Source organism: Corvus kubaryi, unplaced genomic scaffold (assembly GCF_017639235.1).
Source record: "Corvus kubaryi isolate FWS band 111438036 unplaced genomic scaffold, C.kubaryi_AGA036_p1.0 68, whole genome shotgun sequence".
Classification (NCBI taxonomy): domain Eukaryota; kingdom Metazoa; phylum Chordata; class Aves; order Passeriformes; family Corvidae; genus Corvus; species Corvus kubaryi.
The window spans coordinates 4293008-4313608 of NW_024582056.1; positions in this window are offsets into that span (position 1 = coordinate 4293008).

Sequence of the window (20601 nt, forward strand, 5' to 3'; positions counted from 1 at the left end):
AGTGGTGATTTAACCTTATGTGAGTTGTGAAGCTGAATGAGAAGGTAATGTGTCTTCTGTCCTCCACAGAGAAAACCTCTGCATGTTAAATCTAGTTGTGATTTTTCTCTTCAAGTGTAATATAATTAATTTTGCAATTGTTTTCTTCATCTTATTAATAGCAGTGCAGATAATTGGTGTTTGTTCTTGTTTATAAAGTTCAAAAATGCATATACTATCCTTATGAGAGAAAGGTAGTGTTATAACAAATTGATTCAGAATGAGAGCTGTAACAGCATTAGAAAATGGTGGTGGTTTTTTCCTTTAAAGAAGTGGGAGGAAATAATGACCTCTGTTACTGCTCTTGGCTAGAGGTCTGGTGGTTAAAACCATTTTGTGTTTGCTTGCTATAGAATTCATTATCAGATCTTCACAATCTTAAATTAATCTCCATAAGCCTGATGATAATTACTGTGGCAGGTTTGTGGGTGTAGAGAGAATGAGGCAGAGCACTTGATCCGGCTTCCATGGTTGCTAGGGCAAGAATATAATTGTCCCTAGAATGTGATTCTGTGGAAGTAAAACGGTGCATAATTGTGTTTTAATGACAATGCAAGCAAGCAGTTCACCTGAAGGTACTGGAAGGGTTGTTGCTGTCTGTTCTCCATTTCACGTAGCCCCTCCCAGTGGAGGTCAGCCAGCTCCAACAATTGTTGCTACACAGCCTCTACAGCTCTTTGGTGGCTGTTCCTACTAATGTTTAAGAAACCCCAAGCAAACAAGAAAACAAAACAAACAAACAAAACCACAAGACCCCCCCAAAAAAAGCAGCAAAAAGCCCCCATACTTGTTCCCTGCTGACCACTGCTTGGGGAAAAAGGCCCCATTCATATTCCCTGATGAACACTGCTGGTTTGAAAGAAGATTTTGATGGATACACCAGCATATCATGGATACTGTCAATGGATACTGCAGCAGCAGTACTTACATGTAGTTACTGGCTTTGAGTGAATAAATATCAATTTGCATGCCCATTATGAGGTTTTGCAAGCATAATGTGTGCAAAAGCATTTATGTCAGGCACAGTGAGTATGCCTATAAATCTTGAAAGCAAATGTTAAGAACAAAGACATGTTTGAAGTACATAGGGAAACAGGTTGCTTAATGAGAAGCACAGGGCTTGAATTCTTGCAACACTGTTTCCTTTAGGTTTTTGTTCTGCTGTCGTCACAGTGTTTGAACTTTTCAGATGGTATCCTAAGTGAAATAGCTGCCATTTCTAACAGATCTGTTTTCCCTTTCTTTCATCTCGCTGTTGGAAGGAAGAAGGGGGATTAGCTGTGCATTTTAACGTTTTTTTTTATCTGTTACTGAACATGAGCAAGCCAGTTCCTCCATGGTACAGTTTGTGGATATTCAATTAACCTTCCTTCCCAGGTGATCATTTCTGTCCCTGTGCTGTGACCTCCATTCCTAAGGCAGAACTGTTTGTGGGGCTGTAATATGATCTGAAGGAGAGAACAAGTGTGGGTTAAAAAGGAAAAATACTGTTTAAATGTAGATTAGTTCCCATATTGCATAATGGTGACTTCTTTGCCTACTCCACAGATACATGAATATAATTGAAGGACAAGAAACTATGTGACAAAGTATATGTTTCTGTCAGAGGTGGTTTCACTCTTAAATGTTTGTTTCACTGTAAAACTGTCATCTTGCAGAAGGAGTCACCAGGGTTCTGCATATCCATGCTCTGTGACCATTGTGATTGTACACAAACAAGGGGATACCCAACCACCACTTTTTCAATAAATAGACTTCTGATAAAAAATATTAATGCAAACAAAAATAATCTTATGTTTACCTTAAAGTTTAATAAGGATTTGTAGCCATCGAGCCTATATGAAAAAAAAAAAAAAGTGTGAATATAGCAACATATAAATACTATACAGCTTGTATTAAAAAACAAAATAATAATAATTTTGGGAGCTGAATTAATTGTTGTCATTTTTATCAAGCTGAATTTGGCAGACCATCTGAGTGGAAATTACAGTGAACAATAAGTATTATAATGAAAACATGGGTAAGGATTATTGTAATATTCTAATTAAAAATATGTGGTGCTATTGCAACATTTCTAGAATAAAAGCCTACCGTAAAATGGAAAACATGGCAAAATTCTTAGGGCTAAGCATAGTAGAGTTGTTTGGTTTTTTTTTTAATAGACTTGCCCAGAGCATAATAGCTGGTTTAATTAAATTAAATTGTGTAGCATATATAACCAGAATAATTCCAAGCTGACAAACAAAACTTAAGTGTCATAAATCATTTATTCAACTAGGTATGTTTGAAATGGGAAAGTACAGCATGCTCATAAAAAGACAGAAATCACATTATAATAGTTTTAGGTGACTAAATTTTCTACTTATTGTTAAGGAGCTCTTGAGACTTAAATAAGAAATTTTAGCACTCTGAAAGAAATTAGAATTCTAAGCACTTAGAAAGTCTTAAGCTAAGATCATGTAAGTGTGCAAGGATCTTAAATGCACTGTGATGTGTTTCACAAATAAACAATTCAGTATTCAGAATTCTGAATAATAAACTTCCCACAAATATATGAATTGATGAAAAAGTAAAATGGCCATCACTTAATTTTCTCACATTTGGCTAAGAATTTTCAGGTTAAAGCAGACCAAGATGTGCACTAAGATGCCAGAGCATCATGACGGGTCCTGGAACTGTTCATAGGGCAACAGTGGAAACATCTGAGAAATCTGGTATGGTCATTGGGCCGTTCTTCCTTGGTTGGTGGGATGCTATCGAGAAAACAGATAAGTGACATGTTAACTATTTCAGCTTCCATTCTTGCTAGATAACACATTTTATTGAAGAATTCTCCATTGAGTTATTCTTCCTTTTTTCTATATATTTTCAGTCTTCAAAGAAAATAACAGACTAAATTAAGCAGATTGTCTCTCACGTGGCCAAAGAAGTTAGAATTTCCTATTAAATACCATTGTCTACACTACAAGTATTTAATTTTTGTCAGGCCCTAGATATCAGATTTGAATTGATATTAGGTATTTTAGAGTTTTCACCTTAACATTTCCCATCCCTCAGCTCTTTTATTTAGCTCTTGTTTTGTATCTAATAAACTGTAAAATACTGCAGTAGGCTACATGAAAGCACAAGTGAGCATATGACATTTGACCTGAAGTCCTGCAACTGTTGTTAAAAAGTCAGTGCTGTGATGTGGCTGTTCCATTGTGTTTTCCACAGTTCATTTGGCCTCATGACATGCTCAAATTGAGCAAACCCTTCCTGAAGTGTCGCTCTTACTCCCTTGAAATCTCCAGCAGCCAGGCTCACAGTAGTTAGTATCTCCCTTCACATTTGGGAAATAGATAGCAGGGGATACTTTTAGAGATAAGGAGCTTCTGGAAATAAGCTCCGTATCATCCCAACATCAGGCCTTAACTGGTCAGGTAACTCAGGGTATGCTATAGATGGGAGTAGATGTGTTTCCTTGATGATGGGAAACACAATGAAGGCAGATGGGTTTTCTCTCTGCGTCTTTCAAAACTTTTCAAGGAACTGTAGAGGTGACCCAATGCTTTCAGTGCCCTCCTGTCTCCCTTGATATGATTAACCACCTTTCCAAAGCTCCATGAATCTCATGAACTCCATATTTTCAGGATCTGAGAGGTGCTTTTTGTTTTCTAATGAAGATGATTTTAATACTTTCTAACAAAGCAATACTTGTACTGTTGGTTTCTGTGTTCTATTTACTTCAAGTAAATGATAAATAGGCCAATGTCAAAGGTATCTGAGATGAAGCTGGGGAACTCTGTATCTTTCAGGGAAAATAAAGGAGACTTGGAGATTTGGTGGTGGCAAAAGCATACAGAACTCATCCAACCCCGTGGAATAAGCCACAGAAAACCTGTCCCATAGCACTGATTACATTACAGAAGCTCTGTAGCTTCTCCCTAGACTCAGTAAATTCCCTGGCATCTGAGAAGACAAAGTGTGAAGCCAGTCCCCATTGCTGAACTAAGAAAACTATTCAAGCTTCCTTCCATTCATTTTTCCCTTCTAGGCATCTGATCAATGGAAGAATGACTGTGACATGAGAAAATCCACTTCTAATATCTGGAGCTGCATGTGAGCTATTACTGAATTCATAATAGCTGTCTCTCACACTGCCCATGGAGTCCCAGTCATTACTAAGTCAACAGTTTTCAAAACATCCTGTGACTCAAAACACAAACATAGAAATGTTATAGCTATTTAACAGTATGCCTTAACATAATGTATCAGAAAAAAGACACGTGATTTTAGTTAGATTCATAAGCTTAAATATGTGTAAAATTGTGTTTGATGGGGTTTTTTGTTTGTTCACAGGAAAAATGGTATCATCTCATATAAAAGACAGTGTTGCTTTTAAGCAAAGCTGACACCCCTAGCACTCAGAATTGTTAAAGGTCTCCTGTTACTTAATGCTGGATTAAAAATATGATTATAGATCTGGAATTTGGATATATAGGTATATATATATATAGATTTAATTTGGATATGTATAGATCTGGAAGTCTCCTATAGAGACTACTAAAAGTCTGAATTGATCTGTAGCATTGCAGCACTCAGCTAAACAGTGCATATTCACAAAGATTTTTGCACAAAAAATCACATGTGCTCATGTTAAAGGGTCTCCAGGTGTTTCAAGGGACAATATCTGCTTTAAATGTGATCTCAGATAATGCAGGTAGGTATTTGACAACTCAAAACAAACAAAAAACCCCCTCCAAACACAATATTGCAGATATTTAAGCTTATGAATCTAACTAAAATAATGTTTCTTGTTTCTGATCCATTATGTTAACACATCTTATTAAATTGTTTTTTTAAATTTCTATGTTTATGTTTTCAGCTTGAGTATATATTTCAAAACCACTGTTTCTACACAATTATTTGTAGATTTCCTCTTAATATCTCTCTCATTTTAAACATCAATATTTGTATTTCTAAGAGTATGCATGGCTATAAAGGAAATTATACTGCTTAGGGTAATGATAGGTTCCTGTTTTCCAAATTGCTTTTCCCATGACAAAACCATTACTGAAGAATTTGTATTGCTGCTTTCTGTACAGAAAAAAATTGTACTCATGTCAGGAATATGCATAAGTGCCTTTTCTCTCTTTGTATACAAAACGAGTAGTTTTTTCATTTTCTACTTATAATCCCTAAAAGCAGAACCACTTTCATGTTAGTGCCTTGATGCAGCAAGATAACCAGTAGTGAACCAAACATATTAGGATTTTCCAAGTACCCACCTGACTCAGGGCCTTTAGATATGCAAAGTCTTCTCCAAGGAGAGATGAATGTTATCCTGTGGTTTCTACTTGGTCTTACTGCTAAAGTTTAATATTTTTGTTCAATCTCTACCCTGAGAAAAGGAAATGAAAATTAAGTATTAATATCACGTAATTCAACAAAAGATCCACATCTGACTTGCATTCGTGCCTTTCAAAAATTGCAGTCCAGTATTACAAAGCACAAAGCTCCTCCTCAATGAGATTTACACTCATGGAATTCCACAGGAACTTAACCTAAACTGTGATGTGACATAATGTTTCCATAATTCATGTTTTCAGTGACTTTGATGTGGAATTAAATGTAACCTCAAAACTTGAGAAAGTTAAAATGTTTTGAACCATTAAGATCATATTCCTATAAGCCCTCTAAAAATGAAGTAAATAAATTTCCTAACCATAGACCACAGAGATGGCTTAAGCCATAGATGGCAGTTGTTGACTAATCTGAATTTTGAGAGATAACACATCCTGTTTCTGCAAAACTGAGGTTTTTGACAGCTGCTTAGTATCTTCTTGGTACAATAGTTTGGAAGATCTCAGTGGCAGTTTGCAAAGATCAGTGATGTTTGGGGTGGCTCTTGGTGGATGTTTAAGGGACTCTATCTCTCCAGTTCCTCACAGACTCCAAGGAAATTAAACTTCTTGGGCTCTGGAACCTGTTCACTCACTCTCAGAATAAGCAGATGAGAGAATTCCCCGTCCTTTGCAGGATCTAAAACTAAAAAACAATACAAAGCAGGTCAGTATTAGGATTGTGGTTGCACACACTGATGAACCACACCACAAGGATGAGCTAGAAAGGGAGGATGAGGAGAATGTTGGGTTAAGGAAGGAGAGGAGAAGAAGCTGAGACATGACATAATAAGAATTTGCTGAGTGGTGCAACCAGAGGGCAGTAGTCAGTGCCTTAATGACCTGATGATCAGTAGCAAGAGGTTCCCTGCAGGGATCCATACTGGGACCAGTACTGGTCAATATCTTCATCAATGGCATAGACAGTAGGGTTGAGCAGACCTTCAGCAAGTTTTCAGATGACCCCAAGCTGAGTGGTGCAGTTGACAGACCTGAAGGATGGGATGCCATCCAGAGGGACCTGGACAGGCTCAAGAAGTGGGCACACGTGAACATCATGAGGTTCAACAAGGCCAAGTGCAAGGGGCTGCACCTGGGTCAAGGGAACCTCCAGTATCAACACAGACTGGGGGATGAAGAGATTGAGAGCAGCCCTGATGAGAAGGACTTGGGGGTGCTGGTGGACATGATCTGTCAGTGTGCACTTGCAATCCAGAAATCCAACTGTATCCTGGGTCACATCCAAAGCAGTGTGGCCAGCAGGGTGAGGGAGAAGAGTCTGCCTCTCTGCTCCACTCTGGTGAGACCCCACCTGCAGTGCTGCATCCATCTCTGGGGTCCCCAGTACAGGAAGGTCAAGGAACTGTTGGAGTGAATCCAGAGAAGGATGGAACACTTCTCCTATGAAGACAGGCTGAGAGAGTTGGGATTGTTCAGACTGGAGAAAAATGGCTCCAGGGAGACCTTCCAGTATGCAAAATGGACATACAAGAAAGATGGGGAGAAACTTTTCAGCAGGATCTGTTCTGACAGGGCAAGGGGTAATTGTTTTAAATTAAAAGAGTGAGCATTCAGACTACATAGACGTAAGACTTTTTTTACAATAAGGATGGTGAAATGCTGCCCAGCAAGGTGGTGGATGCCCCTGGAAGTATGCAAGGTCAAGTTGGATGGGGCTTTGAGTAACCTGATTTGGTCGAAGATGTCACTGCTCTTTGCAGGTTGTTGGATTAGATGACATCTAAGGGTCATTTTCAACCCAAACTAATCTATGACTGATCTTTGAAGGCCTGCAGGAGGGGGAAATCCACTGAACAGATCTCTTCTTTGTCTATGCTGAACACCAGCTCTGATCATGCCTTTATAACAAGGTGGTATTTTCAGTATTTCTGAAATTTATGTCTGAAGTCAGAAACAAAATTTATGTCTGAAATTCCGCTGTCATCAGACTGAGTGAAAAGTTGCGCCGGTACATTAACATTTTAAAAATTGAAGGTGAGGGAAATCAGTATATCCAGACAAGTGGGGTACATGTCCAGCCATGTTTTCTATGAAATTTTGCTGTGATAAAAGGCAAATTTATTTTTTAGCTGCTTTGCATAACCTACCTTTTGTTTTTTTTAAGAGAATATGGAATTCACTGCTACTCTGAAAGGCTGATTACATAGTCATGAAGCATTGTCAGAAAGGTGGGAGAGAAATGTATGACTGTCGGACTTAATTGGAGGAAATTACTTCTTTTAAAAAAGAAAACCTACTGTAAATAATGAGCACTAAAACAATAATACTTCTGAAACACTGTGCTTTGTGAATGAAGATAAAAGGCAGGCTCTTAGCAGCTGAATGAAAAAATACAACAGAAGCAGTATTTTTTTTTCTCATTATGATGTAAAGATATATCTAGTTGCATGCAAAAACTGAGATTTAATTGTGACTTCAAGGTCAAGTTCAGTAAGGCTTACCTTCAAATGACTAGCCAAGCAGTCAGTTTGTCACCTGAGACTGCTGTACAACAATGGTCTTTGATCCTCAGATATTTCTGTTGTCTAAAATCATTATGCATCTGGCTTATTTAGTGCTATTATGTATAGAGAATTATTTTACATTATATGATGAGATTTTTAAACTTTATGGGCCTTTTGCACATGGTACCCTGACACAATTTAAAAAAACTGGTTTTGACAGAAAAACAAATTTTCCCCAAAGATTATTTGTTCACAAAAAATTTGTTCTTTCTGTAAAAAAAGGTTTCTTCTGGAAAAAAAATCCAAGACTGAAAACAATTTTGCTTTTCACTTTCACATCCACAGATCCATAAACATCTGTGTCAGAAAAATTTTGCAGCTTATAATGCCAACATGTGATGCTATTTCATTGCCCTTCCATAGGCCAGCTTTCCCAATATCTGTAAAACATACCTCTCCCTGCCTTGCACCATGAAATAATGTCAATGCAGTGTTGAAATATCTGTCTACGTGCACATAATATAAACTCCACAGTCTATTATTACCTTGTAAATATTACTGAAAAGGAAAAGAAAAAACCCTGTTCACCAACCCCTGTTAAAAAAAAATCTAATATATTGGGATTTTTAGCCTTATCCACGTGGAGAAAGTGAGTGTAAAAAGAAAAAGGAACTTTTATTTATACAAAACATGCAATGAATGTGAAACCTCTAGAAATTTAAGGAAATAGTTGGGTTTATTTTACTGGTGAATGATATGTTTTTGCTTCAGGAATTACTCACATCTCATTGGTAAACCTGGGAGCGGATGAGCTTGACTTAGTCTACTGTCAGTTCAATGACTTTAGTAATACTTTAAAGGCTTTAATGTGACTGTGCTGAACTGCACAGGCTTTAATAGCAGCTTTCAAAAGCAGTGATGGGTTTGGTCTCAAGCCTGACTTGTCACTTAGGACTGGAGTTCTTGTAAACAAGTTTAGCAGATGTCGGTGTAATCATTTCATTGATATAATTCACTCTGCAGAAGTACTTGTTTCTCCTCGGGAAGGCTGAAAACAGATTATTTGTTTCTGTGTGAGCATACAGTCGTAGCAATCACCCATGGAAGAGCAGGAGACAGTTGCTTAAAGGTGCACAGGAGAATGGAAGGGATTGTACCTACAGTTGCCTTAATTGTACAGTACTCAGGGAATAATGTGCCCTTGCAAGCAGTAGGCAGTTAATGAAGACCTCAAAAAATGGTGCTTCTGCTTCCTCGACTCCAGGAGGTAGATACGCCACCTTCAGGAGCATCACCATCTCACTTGAGAGCCCTCATCAATGGGATAGTGCTACTGCAGCTGGCCTTTCAGGAATCAAATTGTGCCTTTGCTGAAGAGGCAAGAGAAGAGCCAAGTGCAGGATCAACATATCGGCTGTATGATGGCAGCATTCTGTAACCCAGGCAGGTCCCCTCCAAATTCAAATCATAATTTTACTGTTTCACTAGGGAAGAGAGAGGACAGCTGGTGAAAAATTTTAACAAGCCTCTACTCCAGGTTATATATGATCTTAGCCACCCAATTACAGCTGTTGTGCTTGGGGCAATAAGAGCGTAATTGTCTGGAGCTGAGCTGAAAGGGCAGCAACTTAGTATGATGAAAGGTGAGATGAAATTCCTGTTTTGAAAAGACTTTTCCATCTGAAAGACTACTTCCAGGAGATCTGGAACAAAACATATTCTGCCAAAGATGTGCTGGATGTACAACTGGAAGAGGCTTGTACTGGTTGATCGTATTTAATTCCAAGGGACTGACACTATTTACATTTCCTTTTGAAAGACATTATTTAAATTTCTTTTGTCTCCTTCCTCATTTCATAGAATATTTCAGTTTAATAGTGGTTAAAGAGGAACTCAACAACAGGTTATGGCTTGGAAATTCTAAGCCATAGGTGGAGGATTGGGGTTTTTTGAGGGGGAGGGGGAGGAATTATATGACAACAAAATCCGCTTGAAATGCCTGAAGTTTTTGAGGGCTTTCAAAGTCTGTTTTGGCAGCCTGACAGCTGTGTAACACAGACTCTGGGAGGCACTGCCAGCACAGCCTGGGTGGAAAGGTGCAGTGCTGCAGATAGCAGGCCCCTAGCATTGCTAAGGCTGAGGTACCATGGTACCCACCACATCTCATATCTTTTCTGACCTAGAGACGTTATTGGGTTATAGAACACTTGAGGCAGGACAGGGTCTGGCCATGGCACTCTGTGACCTCTTCTGCCACGTAGTCAGTGTCCTTAAGCAAATTGAATATATGTAGAAAGGATTCAACAGAAGAGCTTTAAGACAGAGGAAACTTCATTCTATCTGTTTCCCTCAGTATTTTCTGAGAGTCATGTCCTATCTGATTCTGAATTAGCATTGCTGTCTTGCTAACACCTCCTTAAAATGGAAAACTTTTATTTGTGAGAACTTCCTTTAAGCAGAAAATGATAATTGGTTGGATAAATCAATCTCCTTCCCTCTTTGAATTTGGAATGTATCCTATATCTTCCAAAATTTAAAAGACTCAGATGCCTCTGCAATACTTTCTTGTTTATCCTATTCCCATTTGTACTGCATTTGAATCTGTCTAACCTGTGTTCCACATAAGTACCTCATGACAGTCCTCTGGGAAAGAGGGACTCCTTTGAAGTACAGAACAAGAAAAATAAACTTGGCTTAGAATTTCAGGTATGAGGCTTTGTGGAAAAGTGAACTTTTCGCTGAAGGTGGCTGTATGATGCAGGTAGGGTCAGGGTAATATAAATGTACACAACAAATTTGTATCTGTAGCATTTGGAATAGCCAGCCCTGGGATTTTTCCATGGTTATAGATACATTTTTCACTCTCCTACACTCTTGTCAAACATAGAGAAACAAATCATGTTTTCACACCAAAATCACACAGAAACTACTGCTGCTTTTGTAATCTGGGTTGGTTTTGTTTTGTTCTTTTGTTGTCTGGAATAGTGTGGGTTTTTTTGGTGGTGCTTGTTAATTTGGGCTTTTTGGCAGGGAGGTGGAATTTTTTGGTCCAGTAATCTCACTCCAAGAATAGCCAACTAACTAAAAGTGAAAGAAAAAATTCTGCAAGAAGAGCAAGCACTTGAAAATAGGGGGTGTTAGTGATCCTTTTGTTGTTGTTGTTGTTGTTGTTGCTGTTGTTGTTCTCAGAATATGCCTTCACACCATCATTTTTCTAATCTGCATCCTAATGCATAAAAGAATGAAAAGGGGTTTCACTCTGCTTTTTTGGGGTTCAACTTCTCTCATTTCCTCCTGTCAGCTGTTCTGATGTTCAAGTTTTAGATCACTCATTAAAGCAAGGGAGAAAATCTCATTACAGAAAGTATAAAAGGGATACAGAGATATGATAGTTTCAACAGTTTGCACTTTTACTGCAGTGTTTTTATTATTATTTTTAAATCAGTGAAGACAAGTGCTTTGTGCCAAAATTTGCAAGATGAGTTGCAAATTATATGAGGCTGGTGCTGAGGTTCTTCTTCTCTTAAGAAGGAAAGGATCTTCATGTATTCCCTGTGAAGAGCACAGAATCCTTCACCTCTTGAAAACTCAGCTTTTTCACCTCACAAGGACAGCATGACAATGGCAGAGAAGTCACTGCAGGCATGTTTCACTCTCTAACCAGCAGGGCACACTGCAGCGTGCAGAAGCCTGGCTGTATCCCTGCCTCCTCAGTCCTGCAGTCTGAAGCAGCCATTTGTCACTGCTCCGGTTACAGTCCTTGGGGCCAAACCTTGTAAAGGGCTGAATACTTTTAATTGCCTCTGAATTCACTCAGCAGCTTTTGGAAGATACCCCTGGTTTGCTAATTCCTTTTCATCATCACCTGCTCTTTTTCCATGAACCATGAAGATTACAGGTGATACCAGCTTTTACTCATTGAATCCAGTCCCCACACATACTGTCAATATAAAGGTGAAAACTGTATCCTAGAATCAATGGTCTTGAGCCTTTGAGTCCCCTGAGCTTCTCTATGTTTAGATTATTATGGAAAGAATATAATAATTAAAATTGTGTGAATAAGCTATGATGAATAATTTATCATACAAATTCCTCTATTTTGTCTCTTAGGAATATCTCAAAGTAAATTGACTTCTGTTTGTTTTTTGAGTGGTTCATTGTCCAAGGAGCACTTCTCTTTCATGATTAATAGTTAACTCTACCTTTCATCTGGTTCTGTTTTGACTGTTTCCTAGTCTTGATTGGCCAAACAAATCACACTGGGATTTACCTTTATTCTAGAATAAAGAAAAAATACTGACATAAATATTTTATAATGCCATTGCAAAATCTCTGAGTAAAATAATTAATGCTTTTCAATTGTTCCAAGTGAGTGACTGAGGTATCTTTTTACATAAAAGCCTCCAAACTACTGAGCCACTAAAGACACACATGTAGTTGGTGCCATGGCTGGGTTTCTCAGAATACAGGTCACAGTATCTAGAAAATGATCTCAGCTACCCAGGTTGTTTAAAATATGTCCCACATACAAAAATGGACATGAAAATTTTTAATTCATCCTTAATGCAAAAGAAACTTGTATAAAAACACTCTAATTGGGAGATTTTTGGTGCAGCTTTAAGTAAAATTTCAGTTTAATTTATTTGTTACCCAGTAAGTCTGTTGTGCTGCCAATGATTTTATCCTGCTTCTTGCTTTGAAATCAGGCTCTTAGATTATAAAATAAGCACGCAACTACTATCTGCAATAGAAGTGTCTGGTACACTGATAGGGGTTGGCAATTTGTATGCTCAACCTTCATAAATCAGAAAATTAGTACCTTTGAGAGGATATATCCTGAATAAGTGTAGAGATATTGGGGGGATTCACCTTAAAAAGTATCACCAAATAAATTATAGAAAGGAATATTATAATGCACCCATCATTATGACTACTATACCTGTCTCTTGCCATGCCTGGAACAGTGCTGCTGCCTAAAGTTCCTGATCCACCATGGTATATCAGGGTATAATTAGATGCACCACTTTAACAACAGTTGCATAAAATAGTTGAAATTCAACTAAAATACTTTAGTTGAAGTCAAAGGATTTTCTGAGTTAACTATTTTGCTTATAGCACTCTTTCTAATTGTTGGGATGTGTTTTATCTTCTGTCATATTCTCTGCTTTGGATTACAGTGTTCTTGTATAAAGAAGACCCAGTATCTTCACAGTTGCAGAATCCAATCATTTACCTTACAGACAAAACTGTTGCAAGATATCTATTAATTTCCTATAAAGAAATCATCCCAAAATGAGCCTCCAAATGTCTTTCAAATACCTTTTAAAAACAATCATCTTCCCTCCCTTAATCATAGCCGGAGTCTAATATGTTATTATGGAAATTTAATACCTTTTGTCACAGAAAAGTACTTTGAAACACAATGGTAACATCTGAAGGTGTGCTTTTTGATTAATTTTTTGTTCCTGTTGTTGTTATTTAAGTCTAACTTATATGTGTGTTCTCAGCAGGATCATAAGACGTTTTTAGAGGGAGTGGAAGGACTGAAATGGTTTTGAGTTGAGTGTGGAGATGCTATAAAAAACTGCTGAAGTGAAACATTGCTGTCTGTAGCATTTCTTAATTTCTATGCATGGGCATGGAGATATGTGCATGTCTCTTCTTCCCATTGCCCTGAAAACTCAGACAACCTCTGCTTTTATATTGTTTTGAGTAATAAGTGATAAGATAGAAGGAAATTATGAAAACACAGGAGAATTATAAGTGCAGACTGGAACAGATGTTTCAAATACGGCAAATGTTATTTTAGAATCATTATATCTTCTTTTTGTGCATTTTGAAATGGTAAGACCTGAAATGTCAAAAATCCAGAGATAGTTTTGGGTCTTTATGTAGGATTTTTATTACTACAATTAAATTGATGAATTTGATATTGTCTTCCTTGTCTCTCTTATATTTTCACATATACAAAGATGCTTAAAATCATACTACAGAAAATGTTTTATGGCATGTATTTTTTATATTTTTTAAAAGACATATTTCTTGCAACTACTTTCTATTCTTCATACATGAGTTCATTCCCCACGTACGAATAATTTAACAAGGTTTTGATGGGAGCCCTGTGCTACTATGAGGATAAGTCATTCACTGAAAGCTGACTCTGGTAGATCTAAAAGCAGTGGTTAAGGATATTTGCCTGAGTACCTTGCAGCACAAATGCCATATTAAAACTGGTCTTGGAGGTTGCTCCAACGGGCACCCTGAGGAATTTCTCATGGACAGGATAAGTGACATGGCTTGTCCACACGCTCATGTAGAGAGGTCATGTCATTTGGTAGTTTATAGGTAAGTTCTCAGAAAAGTTTTTATGTGTTGAAGAGGCTGTACCTTGTATGGATGTAAAACTTTGTAGTATTTATGGCAGTCAGCAGATAGAGTTTACAGTGAATTTATTTTGCTATAATGCACAACAATCTATATGCTTCAGTTGGATGACATCAGTTTAGTTTGTCGCTAGGAGAAAAAAATATATTAGCCACACTAAGAAAAAGGTGTGTCTAGTCTTTTATTACCAGTCTCTCACTAAGTACAGATTCAAACTTCCAGTCAAGATGGGAGAGGAAACAGGCTGCTTTGGTGCTAGTATGTGTGCCCAGCTCTTGGACATCTAGTCTCCTATAGGGACTTGAAGCCATTCTAAAGCAGGCAATGGATGCCATAATTTAAGCAATGTTTATTGAATCATTAAATGGGATTCAACCAATTATTTTGGTTCCAACCATATTGAAAAGTAGACAAATTCTCCTGTACAGCACCTGTGACATACCAGAATGACCCAGTCTACTCTGAGCTGTGCTGATGTGTACTAACCAGTTGGAATGAAAATCTGGACACCCTGGGCTGTTGCTGCTGCCGCAGGCTGCAAACCTGCAGTGCCTGAGGTGACGGGTGTGAGTGGGACACAGATGCAAATACAGCCACCACTGTGGGATGTGACCTGCGCTTACAAGGAGCTCTGCTTGTTTGTATCAGCTAAAACACAGCCTGGCATGTGCACATACAAAATGGCTGAAGAACTGAGAAACATCTAAGGCCCTGACTCCTTATGTGTTTTTTAAAACATAGCCGGCTGCATTTTCTTTGCGTTTTTGAAAGTAAATTTATTGCTGTTCCCTTGCAAAGAGTCTGTGCCTGAAGAAGGCAGTGCTGCCATTGCAGTACTGCTGGAGAAACAAAATGTGACACATTTCAAAAATGCCTCATGTGCCTTCAAATCAGAAAGGGCTTCTGCACAGTAAAACGATGCCATGATTTCTTGTCTAATACTGGGTTGGCTGTCCCTGGAACCTGTGATATAAATAAAACCAACTCATAGTAAAACCTCGTCAGTGTGGGTGTCACTCGCTGAAGCATTAGTCCTTCCCATATGCCAAAAGAAAACTCATAATTTAGCTGCAGAATGTTTCAGCTAAGCTGGTTGGTTCTATCACAGCATTGTGCTAGAACAGCTCCCTTGCTGCTTGTCAGCAGCAAGCACAGGCAGCACACATTCACTTTCAAAGGGAATTTACCATTTAAACAAGTGCTGTACCAGTATCTCACTTAATTTTTATGCCAGTGTGATTTGCATCACCTTAACTATGTATCATCTGCACTGCTGATTATATGTACTCATGTTGGATTGGATAATGCTGTATGAGCACTATCTTCTTGATTCACTGTATTATTATGCTCTTTATCTGAAGTTCAGCTTTTACTAACTGCAGACTTTCATCAGTTTGAAGTAGGCTTAGATTCCCTGCTTCTAACAGAACAAGTTGTTTATTTTTATAGCTTTTTTTTTTTATTATGGGATTTTTTCCTTTAGGTTACTATTGGTATGACTGTTATTTTGGTGCAGGAAGGCAGACTTCTTTTTTGACATTCTTAGAATCCAGATGGAGAAAGTGATGGACCTGACTAAATTTGCTTCATGCTGATGCTTCACCTGTGCAGTCAACTTACGTGTGTGCCTGTATGATACAGCCTCAGTGTAAAGGGCCATTAACAACTCCAGCTACGCTGCACAGCTCCTTCATCCTTGTAAGTATTGTGATATTTTATAAGGTGGTATCTTCCAATATGAAATAACATTCATACCCAGAAAGGTGAATGGAGACTGGCAGATTTATTAAGAAATACAGACTCACCCACAAGGATCTAAGAGAGGTCTTGGCAACATTTACTCTACATCTGCACTAATATATTGAGTGGTCCATCACATTTATTCCTTTAAAACCTTCATTGATATTTTATTTTCAGAAATAAACAACTTTCCAGAAGCAGACTGGTAGAAGAGTTGGTAAAACATCTGAGACATGAGAGATGTCTGAACGCAGAAAAAAGACAATAAACTTCAGTTTTGCTCTGGTCTATCAGTTATAGAAAAATGTAACTGAATCTTTCCAGCTTTCTGATGTTGAAGAACATCAGTAAAGCAAAAATGATTTTTTCACTTTGCTTGACACAGGCCAGCAGTTAGTTTGCTTTCAATATTCTTGAAAGTAACCTGAAGACTTCTAAATTATATCTGACTTCCCCTTAAAGGCCTAGACCTAGGGATTTTTGAAGAATTAATGGCAGCATGTCTCCTTTTTTTACTCCCAGCGGTCTGTTCTAAAACGAATACAATACGGACCTAAAGGCTTTATATGTGCTAGTATCCCCTGATGCTGGAGAAATAGCTCGGTACTTTGAAGAAGTTACTGTTTTTTTATATTTTTTTCATCACAGGAAAACCTCTGCATTTACTGAAATAGCTTGTGAGGTAGATAAATAACAGTAGTTAGTATGATATACACTCCTACTTTGAAATTGTTCTTACAGTATTCAGCTTTTTAACAGTTTCTTCTGTGCATAGAGTATGTTGATGAAAATAAGAGAGCTGGCTAGAGATCAAAACCTTGCTGATATCAAATTTTTAACCCTCCTCCTTCAGAAAATGTTTTAAATCTTTTGTTGTTGGTTTTAGTCTCTTTTTTCCTTTGACATTATTGCAGGAATTGTGTACACAAATGTTTTCAGAATATATGAGTTTTGTATTGCTCCAGCAATTATGCCATATTGCAGAGTAGTTATGCTAATGCTGTACTACTTTTGCATGCAAATAGTTGAAATGAGAGCACTGAAATGCAGCTACTTATAAGTAGATCTCCACTACCAGTTTTCCACTGCACAATGGGTCTTCATCTTTCCACATAAAGGATTCAGCTTTTCTTGTATTTGCCTACCTCTATTTCACTGTGTGCCTGTGATTATGGAGTGACTGCGTACATGTCTTTTTGTGGGCTTCTGTTTAAGCATTGGAGGGTTTTTTACGAGTTTGTAAGGACTTACAAAAGCAGAAGCAAGTAATGTGTAATATAAATGTAGTTTCTTTATGTTTTTGGTGCGAATTCCACACACTATCTGAAAAATCCATCATTTATGTTCAAAATGTAAAGCAAAGAGAATCACCAGATATGTGCTTCATACAGAAAAGTAACCAAATATGAAGTACCTTGAAGAAATATTTTGAGTATAGTAAAAAAATTCCAAGAAGCTAACTTCCAAAAAGAATTAGTCTTAGCATCTATTAAGTCCTGATATGCAAAACACTTGATGTAAATATTTTGTTGTAAAATATTATATACTACACTGATAATACTTTATCACAATACTGTGCATTATATTAATAACTACATCATAGTATGATACACAATATAGAATTAGGTAATGTTACATGGATGGCACTGGTGCTACAAAAACAAAAACTATTTCCAGAGTTGCAATCTTTTCTTTGAATTTCAGGTATTTATCACTACTGTTTTTGATTCATTAACTCCAGTGAAGTAAAAGCACTTTTTTATTTATATGTAAAGTTTTATTTACAGCACTGAATAGGGTTAAACACAGGCTTGGAGATGAAAATAGAACATAAAAAAATACAGAAGAAGCAAATATCTGGTATCCCTCTCTATAGTTACCAGTTAGGCTTTATGTAAGGTAGTCTGAGCTGTGGGAGTCAAACAACCACCTTAACATTGTTTTACTCTTATAATTGCTTTTCAGATGAGTGGCTGTGGCTGGATAAAAAGGGAAACTTAAGGGAAAATTTAGGGAAAAATGTTATATTTGAGTTTGATTAGTTTCAGGGGGCTTTAAGAAAAAGTAATGTTTCATCATCTAGGCTTGTCAAAACTTCAGGTTTTATCTCTTTGTGGTTTGTTTTTTCTCAGTTCCAGGTGGTGGGCTTGCAAGCCCTCGTAATTAAGAAAAAAATAAAGGGCAGGGGGCAGGGTATATTAAACTCTAAGACTTGAAAAGTCTCACATTTACTAATACTGAATTCCTTATAATCCACAATCTGTCAATAAGAGGCAAAAAAATCAGGACTAAAATGTTTTTTTTCTTGATTAGATTTTTTCTACCCTTTTGATTATCTTCGCTCATTAATCAAACATATTTACCTAATAATACAACCAAATATGTACCTGCATTAGAGTAGTCCTTTATTTCAGCCAATTGGATCAGAGAAGAGGCTGTTAGTGCCCCACCACCCCATTTGTACCCTAGTCTGGTTGCAACACTTGGCAAAATAAACATATACAATACAGAGTGATCTATTAATTATATAACCAATATTTTGCAATTTTTTATTAAGAACTTGTCGTATCATAGTCTAAAATGTATGACTCCCTCTCCCAGGCAAGTGTTCTAGCTACCAAAAGCCATTGTCACCATTCTTTTATTTGTCCCAAATGATACTTAATTATCTCAAAAAAATAAACCAGCAGCAATGAGGTCATAAACCATTTCCCATTGCAAGTGCTAGGTTGGTGACTAAGACGTTACTGTAGGGCAGGTAAAACAGTGTTTCAAATGTTCTCTGGCAAAGGAAAGAAATTAATTGAATTCTGGGTGACTATCCATTCTCTGTTAGATGAAACTGTGCCAGCATCTGCTCCTCCTCCTTTGGCTGTCCTTTGACAAGAAAGAATAATTTTTTAATATTTTTTAAAAGGTACCGAACTCTGGGTGATTACTCAGAGCTGTGACTCCCAAGTGAAGGGCAACCAGCGTAAAGGATCTAATTGTTCAGAAAGGCAGAAGGTTTAAAAGGCCTCTCATGGATGCTTTGTGTTACCTTGGGTAGCTCTCTCTCTGCCCATCAGCTTTTGAAAATTGCATTCCTCCTTCTCTGCATTTTATATAAGGAACGAGGAAAGAATCTGTTACTTACATTGTGTCTGAAATCCTAACAACTGGGGGATACAGACTCAGATTACATGTGAAATTAACTTATTCATGTAAATTCTGTGGTTCATAGATGCGGGTAATACCAATAACTTTAGAAGGAATACATTAAAAGCCAAGGACTGAAATCCTTCATGGATTGAAACCATGGAAATTTAGTAAATTTTTCTTTTTCCTCTGGCTTTTATGGTAGTTCTTTCTGCACAGGCAGTGGAACCAAGGATATTTATCCTGTGAGGAATACTGAGACAGTGCCTGGCTGGGAATGGGATTAGGAAGTCTAAGGCATGGTTGAGCCGAATTTGGCAAGGGGTGCTAAGAATAATAGGGTACACAGTAGAAGAAAGACATTGGCCTGTAAGAATGGTTCCAGAGAAGGTCCTAATAGTCATCAGTTGGCTGGAACCCCTCTCCTATGAAGACAGATTGAGAGAGTTTGGCTTGTACAGCCTGAATAAGAGAAGGCTCCATGGAGATCTTTCAATACGTAGAAGGAGTTATAAGAAAAACAGGCACTCTTTATCAACACCTTCTGTGTCAGGAGAAGAGGCAACAGTTTTTAACTGAAAAGAAGGTAGATTTAGATTGGAAGCAAGGAAGATATTTTTTATGGTAAATATAGTGAAACACTGAGAGAGGCTGTCCAAAGAAATTGTGGATATCCCATCACTGGAAGCATTCAAAGCCAGGTTGAACAGGGCTTGGAGCAATCTGATCTAGTGAATCATGTCCCTGCCCATGTCAGGGGCTTTGGAGAAGCTGATCTTCAAAGATTCCTTCCAACCTAAACCATTCTTTTAATTGTAGGATCCTAAACCACAATCAACAGAAGTTTTCTACAATGATATATTTCCTACAAACAGCTGAAAGATGACTGTATTGTCATTTACATTCAAATTTATTCTCAGCAGCAACCACTGTTCATGCATTTCCACTGCATTGCTGAAGTTTTATGTAATTTTTTTGATATGTATAGTTATATGGGCATCAAAGGGAGGAAAATAATGATGAGAAATCTCTATTCCCCCAGAATAGGCACAGTATTAGTCTAGTGCTTTCCCAGCTATGGGCCATCTATTACAATCCGGTTTAAACTCAGAAAAGCAAAGCAAGCTAAATGTCTGTGCATAAACCAGAAAGAACTTAGAAGGTTCAAAATATTCCCAGAAATGAGATTAAAATGAGGTTAGATGTTGATGCCAAAAAATGGATGTATTTTATTTAATAGTAAAAGAGGCAAAGAGAAGGGAAGAGGAAAGAAAGAAAGAAATGGAAAAAAGAAGTGTGCGTGGGGGGCGGGGGAACAGGGAGAGGTGACAGGGGTTAGGTGGAAGCAGATCACCCATCCGAGGGTCCCAATGACGTCTCATTGCTCCCCTCCATCCGGTCTGCTGGTGGTGAGGGCCACGCCACCACACGTTATGCCATGCCACCACGCG